This window comes from Notechis scutatus, chromosome 1, assembly GCF_049901735.1.
Source record: "Notechis scutatus isolate UNSWTSFEM ecotype Mainland chromosome 1, rNotScu1.2, whole genome shotgun sequence".
Taxonomy (NCBI): Eukaryota; Metazoa; Chordata; class Lepidosauria; order Squamata; family Elapidae; genus Notechis; species Notechis scutatus.
In genome coordinates, this window is record NC_142009.1 from 296,371,090 (window position 1) to 296,382,269 (window position 11,180).

At 34.6% G+C, this 11,180-nt stretch overlaps 1 long non-coding RNA gene across 1 annotated transcript; it reads left to right on the forward strand.

Moving 5' to 3' along the window:
• The first annotated feature begins 2,105 nt into the window (after nt 1-2,105).
• LOC148133444 (uncharacterized) lies at nt 2,106-10,501 on the forward strand. Its single transcript, XR_015747395.1, has 3 exons — nt 2,106-2,218; nt 6,916-7,172; nt 8,631-10,501. It is a non-coding gene; the product is annotated as an uncharacterized LOC148133444 (long non-coding RNA).
• Nucleotides 10,502-11,180: the final 679 nt, after the last annotated feature.

Genomic DNA, 11,180 nt, shown 5'->3' on the forward strand with positions numbered 1-11,180 from the left:
TCAATATGGCAGCTGTGATTACACAAAGTTTACTCCTGAGGCTGGGCTTCAGTCATGTCCTGATAGCTACCATCTTAGACTTTTTTATTTTTTCCTGTGGATGATGTTGTGGTTGCACTCCTGAAAAAGCAGATTTTTAATTTGTAATCTTGTAATTTGAAATGTTCCTGGATTTCCAGTTGATAGCTGTGGAAACAAACAGGTTTGTTCAAGATGGACCTTGGTGACAGTTTATACCTGCATGCATGCAGTTATCCATCTTAGTTCCATTTTTAATACTACTCTGCATGGAGCAATCTTTGGAAAGTGTCCAGAAGTTGCTGTTGGTGTAAAATGTGACAACTAGTCTATCCACTAATTGAAGGAATTGATGTTTTTATTTTTTTAAAAAAACTGTTTTGTTTGCCATGTATTTACTGCTTGCAATTTAAGACTTTTAAAGGCCTAAATACCTTAGGGCTTGATTATTTGAAGAATTTCAAATTTACTACAAGAGTTTAAATGTCACCAATTACCATGGGTGGCAAATAAAACTATTGTGCTTTATTCTCACAATATTTAGAAAATCTGTAAATACACCTTGTGATTGATTTTAGTATTAATTGTAGTGCATACTTTAATGTATGTTTAAAGCTGTTTACATTCTGCTTTATTTGTTCCCTTAAATAATTGTGAGAGTAGAAATACAGGTTATGCATCAATCACTCAAACAAACATCATTAATTACTGTGCATATTGAAAAATGCTTAACCTTTCTGTGGAAAGAGGTTTCACAACCAGATTATAATATTTTTCTCCCCTCCCCCTTATTTTATTTAAACTGCACAATTCTCTAGGCCCAAATGTCAACAAGAGTTAATTACAATGAGTCAATAAACTGAGATCAAATCCAGAAAAAAAATTACATGTTTTTTTTAAAAATACATTTAAGGATGAGATGAAGGAAGGCTAGGCCTGTCAATAAGAGTTATTGATAGAACTTAAAATCCCTATGAAAAAATGGAATAGAAGTTGGATGATCTATAATTGCTTTTTTGTGAAGGGTTTGTTCAAAGGCCAAATAAAACCAAATATTTATTAAGCAGATGCTTTGGCAGCAAAACCTGTCAAAAAATCTCCCAACCATGCAAAGTCTCTGGTGATGGTCAGTCAACCTTCTTCAAAGATTTTTGTTGTGAGAATAAATCTAGAGGTAAAAATATAGTCTATACTATTTTGAACTCTTAAAGGGCAGCATATAAATGAAATAAATAATACAAAATAAATAACGGGGAAAGTAGGAAAACAAAGATGAATATGCTTAAATGGTGTAAAACAAATAGGAATTGAGAGGTTTGGGGAATATTGGAGGGATTTGGCTCATGACTGGAAGACTAAGAAACTAAGTGGTTTGAGAATTAAAATACTGGATTAGAAAGGGATTTAAGTACTACTTAATCACAAGGCTGAATTGTACATCTCTGGGTCCAGTCTCAATATCACAGAGCCAAAGTCAGAAAGGCAAGGTAAATAACCTTTGGCATGGCTTCCAAAGAAAAGTCCAATTAACCTCTGCACAGAAGTTGTATTCAGTCCCTTTGATATGCAAATTGAGGGTGTACTGACAGAGTGAAAACTGTAATCCAGATCACCAGATTAAAAATTAAAAACATGAAATATTCTTGTCCAGATTATTCTTTCCTTCTTTCTATCCACCTTCTATTCATTTGTTTAACCCGGTAAGGATAAGGGTGGGAAAGGAGACACTTTGGTGCAGATGAAATAGATGATTTCAAACAGTTTTTCTCAATTTTGGCAACTTTAAAATGTGTTGACTTTAGCTCCCAGAATTCCACAGCAAGCCATGACAAACACTGTTTTAAATAATGTTTTTCTTGTTTCCAGTTAAGAATAAACCCATCCATTTCTTTTTTGCTGTTATGCATTTAATAATTAATTTTATATAATTGCTCAGTAGATTCTAACAATAGCATATTTGATCATTAGTAGTTATAGTAGTAAGCTGGGATATACAGGAAGTGGACCATTTATGTGCATCATGTATTCACAAAGACCACCTGTCTTTTTAAATGTCACAGTGTTAAATTTGGCCTGCAAAGTTAGATATCTAATGAAGAGAATATAGTTTAGAGAGCTGGAGAACTTGATTCCTGTCCATTCTCCAAAGAAATGGTATGGATTCCATATTGATTATATTCTGGAAACATGGTTGATAAAGGTATGACATTCAACTTTCAACTATTTTTCTTTCTTTCTTTTGGTTCATATTTCTATATATTGTTTCTATATATACTGTTTAAACAATATAGTACTGTATATTAAATCCAGATTCATGTCCTTGATGACTAGATTAAGGTACTGTATGGTAAAATGGTACTGATGTTTATATTAAGCAATCCAAAACAGTTTCAGATTTGATGGAGAGGAATAAAATGTAATATATTCCTTCCCTCTTCTGCATTTGCCTGTGGAACTTGTCTCGGTGTTTCAAACACTCACTTTAAACTGTGACCCAGAATATGTTGCTGATGGTGAGTCTTCCATTAATGGATGGAAAATTGCTAAAACATCTAAAGACAGAAAATATAACAGTGGAATAGAAATAGTTGAAACACCCTAATATTGTTGAAACATTACCTACCAATCAAGGATGTGCTGGTTATGAAAATCCATATGTTGCCCCCACATAACAGAAGCACCATTAAACTCATTATAATGGCACTATACCAGGGGTGGGATGCTACCAGTTCAGCCCGGTTCTACAGAACCAGTAGCTACGACGAACAGCTGACACTGAACTAGTTCAGTGTTTAGCCCACCCACCTGTCCAGGCTCTAGGCTGTCCTTTATTCCCTGCTTTTCCCTCCTCAGCTGCTTTGCGTGGCACAGCTGAGGTTGAAAAAGCAGGAAACAAGAGTATTTTCAAACACTGTGCACCCAAGCAAAGCATTTGTCAGCTGTCCAGGCAGCACAGCTGATGATTTCTTGAAAACGCTACACACATGATTGTCCCCAGTTCAGAGAACCACCAAATCTCTCCACTGGCTGGCCCCTCCTCTCCTTGCCCACCCACTCCTTACCTGGCATGCGAGCCATCCAACTTGCCTGGTTTGGTAAGTTGCTATTTTTCCCCCCCCCCCCCCCGATGATTAGCTGTTCTGCTCTGCCAGGAGATTTAGATTAGCTAGATAGCAGGAAATCCTTAGATCTCTTGCTTTCTAGCTAATCTAAAAGCAGAGCCGAACCTTCCTTAGGACTGAAGCTTTTCAGTGCAGACTCAGGTAGCCGATTGTAGATAGATGGATCTCTAAATTAATCTGTGATTCTGTGAGCAACTCAATCTGCCTGCCTGCTTTGGGGTAAAAGTTGCTCTTTTTTTTATAAAAAATTCAATATTTATATACATGGTGTGTTGTGAGTTAATTTTATGACTTTGCTAGTAAATTTTATGTGACAGACTCAGATAGCTGATTGCAGATAGATAGATCTCTAAGTGAATCTGTGATTCTGTGAGCAACTCAATCTGCCTACCTACTTTGCCTGCTTTTGGGTAAAAGTGTCTCTTTTTATATAAAAATATCAATATTTACATAAATATTTATAATATTTACATACAAGCCATGCACAGTCAGAAAGCCATGCCCACCCAGTAACATGACCACCAAGCCACACCCACAAATTAGGCCACACCCACAGAACTGGTTGTTAAGAAATTTGAATCCCACCCCTGCAGTATATCATTACTATTACTCACCATATTGTCATAGGTAAAAATTACTCTTATCATCTATGGAGTGACTCTGAATTGAAATAATCTGGCATGTGACACATTACGCTCCTGTCCTGTGAAGGTCCCACTCCAGTTCTAACCCATTTCAACAATTTTCCTCATGCCATCAGGGAAGTATAAATGGAAGTCAACCGAAGTAGAAGAAAATCTTTTAAATCTACTAACCCTTCAGCCAGCATAAATCAAATATAAGATTGTGACCTGAGATGACCTTTTATTAATTACACCATCCTCATTTAGCTTGTCTGATTTAATTTAATTTGAAGTGACAAATAACATTTAATAGTGGAAATGATTTCTCTCTTGCTCTGTCTCTCTTTAATGAAGCTCATGAATAAGTACAGCTCATCTCTTTTTTCTCCATCCAAGAACATCATAATTTCAGTGTTTTACTACACCATTAACTACAATTTCACAAGTTAAAAAATTAAGACCAAGTTATGTGCAGGATAAAAGCCTCAATTTAATATTATTTAATGTCATAATCTATCATTCCTCAAGACAGTAATATAGACTTTCCATTCTGAAGCCTTCCTGGTGGGCTGGGATACCAAGGAGGACAACTGGAGGATACCAGTCAATAAGGCTGGCTTAAAAACAACCAGCGCAAGAAGGAGTTTCTGAATATTTTCATATATATAGATGGGAATATCTACTGAATCAGAATAATGATATATGAACCTGCTGCAGGAAACCCATTACTGCATGAAGTAGTAAGCATTTGTTTCATTAAAAGATTGGAGTTTAATGTCTCTTAATGGCCTGATAGCTCAAATGGACCCTAACAAGCTCTCATAAGCACAGGCATCAGTGAAGTCCAGGACTGAAAGTCTTTAAAGTAACTAGTGGAAAATTAGTATATTCTGACAACTTCTAATTGCTGTTACCAGCTACAATACTCTCCATCAAGTGGCAGGGGAAGGATACTGTAAAATCTCCATTCCCACCCCACTCCAGGGGAGGAATACTGTAAAATCTCCATTCCCTCTTCACGCCACTAACCTGCTTTCCAACTCAGTTCTCCTGTGCAGGGCAAAAAAAGATGATCCAGCCAATCAAGTGGGGCTCGGGAGGCAGATATTAGATGTAGGTGGGGCCAATCAGAGGTGGTATTTGCCAGTTCTCTGAACTTCTCAAAATTTCCGCAACCTGTTTTCCAGAACTGTTCAGAACCTTCTGAATACCACCTCTGCTGCACAATGACCAATAAATGATACCCAAAGAACTGCAATGAAAATATCCAGTGATTCCTTCTTAAATGCCACCCCACTTGTGAGGTGCATTGCATAGTTCCAGTCTACATCACCTTAAAATATATTCCATTTATATTTTAATCAAATGTCTTTTCTTTTTCAGTAGCCCTATTGTTATGTTGGTTTTCCTCTGGCATTTCTTCACATTTTGTTAAAAAAATCTCTGTTACACTACTCTAATGTTATTTTCCAATTCATCTTCCTTTCACTGAGATACCAAGACTGCTAACAAGGATAGTTTGCCCTTTAACTGATTCAGTAAGTAAGAAATGGCAGAGGACAGGATAATAAATAAACCATGATAATGAAGAGAAGCTACTGATTTTACCCAATTCCTGAACCTCGCCCATGTGCCATCTGTGCTCCAGAATAAACAAGAGCCTAAATTCTCTCAGCATATTCCTCATGGAAGGGGTTGTGTTTGATCAGCCATACCAACCACTAATTCTGTCTGTGCTCATTCTTTGTGCCAGAAGCTATTCAGGCCATGTCAAAGGCATCAATCAGAAGATAAGTCATAATGCAAAAATAACAGTGTTAGTGAATGCGGGACACTCTGGGATCCATTAGTATCTCCCTCATCAAGGGTGCTAGGATATATGAAAATAAACAAACACTTGTGCTGAAAGAGAATAGTTCCTTTTGGAAGAAATTATGACTTACTGAGGATATAAAAGAATAATGTATCCAATTGTCATTTCTATTACACATAGGGTTCCTCCACTGGCATTCTTCCCTCCCTCACTGAGGAAAGAGAAGGCAATAAAACAACTAAATGCTTGGCAGCAAGGTTTAATGGGATAACACTCCCAAGCATTCCTTTGTCAGACAAAGAGTTTCTGTATATACATTTGTATTGTGACTATTTGATTGTATTTGTAGCCATTAGATTTCACAGTATTCAGTGACTCCTTTCCCAGGACTATATTATAATTTTCATTGTTTTTTATTTCCTTTTCATGGTTTTGTTAATTCTTCTTGCATTTGATTATGAGCCATGGTGGCATAGTGGTTAGAGTGCAGTACTGCAGGCTACTTCTGCTGACTGCTTGGCTGCCTGCAATTTGGCAGTTCAAATCTCACCAGGCTCAAGGTTGACTCAGCCTTCCATCCTTCTGAGGTGGGTAAAATGAGGACCCAAATTGTGGGGGCAATATGTTGACTCTTAGGGCTGTAAAGCGGTATATAAGTCTAAGTGCTATTGCTATTATCAGTTTTTATTATGAGCTATCCAAAATCATCCTGGAGTTAGGCAATGTCAAACTTTATTTCTGCATTCCTGTATATAATGCTTGTTAAATTCATTAAATATTGGTATACAGATTAATTCAATCAATGCTGCATGCATTTCTCTAGCGAATGTTTTTGATGCCTAAATAATTGTTTGTTAATGTATTTATCACTTGATGTGGTAAAATTTCAAATGTATTTATTATTGATTTATTATTGAGTAAGATTATGACAATCCCATGGGTATAAAGAAGTAGTCTATGGGTCTGTGATTCTTTGTCTTATCTCTTTGAATTTCTACCTGAATGGCATATTACTTCTGATGCATATATAAGGAGCCCTGGTGGCACAGTGGTTAGCATGCTGTATTGCAAACAAACTCTGGCCACAGCCTAGAGTTCAATTCTGATAAGGCTCAAGGTTGATTCTTCTATCCTTCTGAGGTCAATAAAATGAAGGTCTGGATTGTTGGGGGAAATAATGCTTCTACGTTATAAACCACACACATAATGCTGTAAAGCACTATGGGGCAGTATGTAAGCCTAAATGCTATTGTTATATTATTGTTACTGTTATTATTTATTCATAATAAGCAAAATGTATTATCAAATAAATGTATTCCTGTCCTACCCTCTCATGTAGGTAAAAATTACAATCTGAGAACAAATTATAGAACTTTGAGAAGAGCTACACTCAATCCCAAACACTGGTTACTCAAAAAAAAGAAGAAGAAGAAGAAGAAGAAGCTATACCCAATTAACCAGTTGATGCTTAATTTTTGATGGATTTCAGACTAAATTTATTAACTGGCCTTTTTTCACCCCTTCCTCTTTAATTAATAGAATAATTATATAAAATAACCTTTTCTTACAATACTTTCAGCAGATTTCTCTTAATTGGTAGGTATAAGTCAATTCTTTTTGTGACTTAAATAGTAACTTATAACTATTGGGGCAACTTCTTCTCACTCCAGGCATTTCTGGTGATCTTTGTAAGTAAAGAATTATAGGAGTAATGAATCATTTTTCTAGCTTAAAGTATCAGTGAATATTTGCAACTAGATCAAGAATAATGAGTTAAGACATGTTATTGACCCAAGGCCACTAGTTTCACTTAAATAAAATAGGATCTGAAATAATTATGGCTTTTGAGAAACTGTTAATCTTGTCCAATTAGTCACACCAGTTTTAAGAAATTTTCTCATGACTTGTTCTGCACTGAACTTATAACTCTAAATGAGTTGCCCTGGGTGGTTCCCATATTTGTTCAAAAAGTACGATCATAAGTGAAAAGACCTTATTATCTCATTTTTGCCTCAGAATGTTTTCACCAATCTTCCTACCCATCCCTATTTCCTTATCTGCATTCCCTGTTGTGATTGAACAATTAGCTTAAAAGATTCATTTATGCTACAATATTTTAATGCTTCTTAGATTGTATAGCCATCTAATCCTGCAGTATAACTCTAATGGTCTGTAAGAATGTCCTAGCAGGACAGGAGAAGAAGCTGCAAACTAGGCAGGTAAGAGGCAGCTTAGTCCACAGAATGGGGTGTGGAAATTCTCAGAGGGACCCTTCCTAGTTTCTTGTATTTTGCGAAATTCTGTAATCTTACAATAAAAATAGTAAAAGTATTCATGGTTGGTGCTTCTTGTCTGGAGTACCATGAAAGCCTAAATGCAATACTGCAGACAGATGTACAATAAGCTGATCATTAAAGGTTATGCTGCTAAAATAGAGCAAAATATAATTTTATATCAGGAGCAATGAAATACATTTAATAAGGTTACTTTCCAATTACATATTTAATAATTGTGTTTTCTTATAACATTAAAAATTACAATCTAGTAACCATTTTTGGAGGGCAAGGGGTGTGCACCTAAGAGTATAAGAAATCACATTCAGCCTAGCAATCTCAGAATTATGGAATTAGGCATATGATATTACCACCCTACTATTCTTAAAGACCTGCAATGATTTTTTCCAGTGCTGAACTAATTTCTGTTTGCCATAACTCTGACATTCAGAGTATTTTTTTAGTTCTTTAAAGAAACTCCTTGTTCCTTTCTTCTAAACACGACCACTATGAGACAAGTCACTAATTAAAACAAAAATGTCACAATGCACTTTACTTTTCTAAAAAAACATAATTGATAGATATTTACAGTGCTAACTTTAAAGAAGCATATATTTGAAATCTGAATTCCCCCATCTCCTGTTCTAGCATTTGTATAAACATTGCAGTAGTAATGAAACATCTCTCTCTCTCTCTCTCTCTCTCTCTCTCTCTCTCTCTCTCTCTCTCTCTCTCTCTCTCTCTCCCTCCCTCCCACGTCCTCTATTTCTCTCCACTTCAGCCTGGAGTATTGCATACTGACATGCCACATTTTTAAGAAAGGAAGAATCTCCTTTCAATTCTCCAAGTTTCTCGATTTATTGCCACTGAATTTGATTTATAGAATTTGTCCTATCAATAACTGAATTTGTTCTATCAATAATTATTATAAATTGTACATAAAAATATATGTAGCTGTAGAATGACAAGGTAATTCAGATGACAGAAAGGTAGAAAAAACATGTTTGAGTAATATAGTAAACAAGTAAAAATTTTATTTTAAAAAACATTTAAATCAGAATAGGGCTTTTTTCTTTAAAAACCAATATTTCTTTAAAACCAATAACCAATATTTTCTTTTACATAATTTTCTGTATTGCTTAATCTGCAGGTGTTTACAGTTCTCACAGTTCCAAAACTTCTGAAACTTTTGAAATGGCAAGAATGGTTTTAACAATTAGGGTGAGCAAATTGCTAAGGGAAATATGTTAGTCAGTTACCAACTGAGTACTTAAATAAAACATTCCATCTCTAATGGACTCCTGATGCTGTTCATCAAGCTTGCACTAGTACAGAGTGCTGCATAGCCATAGGCAAACTTCAGCTACATCCTTGTTTGGGAATGGCAATACATTAAGCGAAACAGCAAAAACTATTTTGACATGGAAGGAAAGATAGCACAAGGTTATTATATGGTATTAAATGTCATTGAAGGTAGAATTAATATATGGTTATTAGATGCTTGTTTACTGTGGCTACTTTTTCTGATTTTTATTTTACATTTTTAGGTGAATCCTGATTTATCTGGAGCTCACATAGAGAACATAAATAATGGAACTTAGTGCAATCTAAGCTATTGATGTTTGCAGTGAAAACACTGCAAAACTCTTTACTGCAGAGCAAATGTATGTGAATGTTCCACCAGTAAACGAAGAAATTACAAATTTTTATTTTTATACAAAAAGGCATATTATTACTTTTTAAAAGTTACTCATACATGTAGGAAAATTCATTTTCAATTCTGGGAATAGTTCTTCTGTTACATACATTAAGGATTATTTGTTTGTTTTCCTCACAGAACCTACAGATTGGATTTAGAATCTGTTCTCCATGGATGAAAGGGATCACTTCAGTCCTGAGGTACTTTTACTCAATGGATGAATCTCACTTATCAGAGTTATTTCTGAGGTTTCAACAACCTTTAGACAAATGGGAAAGAATCTCATTATTTTCTGCATAAACTCAATCAGATAGGAGAGATGATTTTACAAACCACAGTCCACACTCACAAGTGATAGTCACAAAAGAGAGAAATTATTCTTCAGTGGTCTTTGTTGAGAATTCTAGAGTTGTCCAGGTTTGCAAAGAAATACTGGTAATGTTGAGAGTTGATATTTGTTAATTTATTAATTGCTATCTTCTTGACAAACATGATTCGTGCATTCCTTAGCCAGTGGCTTGGTCCTTAATAGTAATAATCCAGTGTGTAATATGTGCTGACTCTGAAGCACCATTTCAAAACTCTGTCATGTTTGGTAATTCCAGAATTCCAGAATTAGAAGAGTCATTTTACTTGTGGTTACTTTATTAGATATTTCTTATTATCAAAATATATTAGGAGACAAGAAGATTGCATTTAGATTATACATTTATCTTCAAGAAATAGCAGATAAAATGTTGATTTGGACAGCTGGGTTTAAGAGCATAAGAGAAATATATACAAAAAGAAAATATAAAAATAATATTATTTATGAGAACCAAATAAACAGAAACCAGAAATAACAGCTGATTTCTTTCATGTTCTGTAGCAGGTTTCATTGATATGTATATTGTTTCTGATAATAGTACATTACCATCCGTAATAATAAATGATACATTTATTCTCTCTTAGAAGGCAGTTGGCATTTTATTTCTGAAAGATAGATATTTGAATCATAGACATACATAAATCCTGTAGTAGAAACTGATGTAGTCATATTACGTCCATGGGAGTTGGTGCCCTTGTATGCATGCAAGCATGCAGTCTTTTTTTAAATTATTTATTCAAAAAGTTAAAATAAAAATTTAAAAAAATAAGAAACAACAATAAAAAATGGATGGAACATTAAAAATGTGTATTAAAAAGGACAAAAAAACCATAAACAAACATTATTCCCTCTGCTTGATTACAATATATATATTGTAATAATGTTAGTTTTCCCCTTTGTGAAGCAGGCTCATAATCTATAAACTTCTACAGCTATTTACAACCAACTTAGTGTGTCATTTATCTATTACAGTATATGTAAAAATTATATAGTTAACAAGTAATTCAACAGAAAAATTAAAATTCAAAGCCCTCTGTTAACAATCTGTCATTGTATTTAACTTGTAGAAAATCTACAACTACTTCTTATTTGCCTCAAATGACCACAATCATTATTTTGATCTATCCAGGATCAAATATCTTTGTTTGGTTCTTAATAATAAAATTTTCCTATAAGATTTTTAGTGAAAGCTTTCACACCAATATCTCATCTTCCAATATCTTACATCCCTTCTGTAAATATCTCCACCATACCCATTGTTGAAG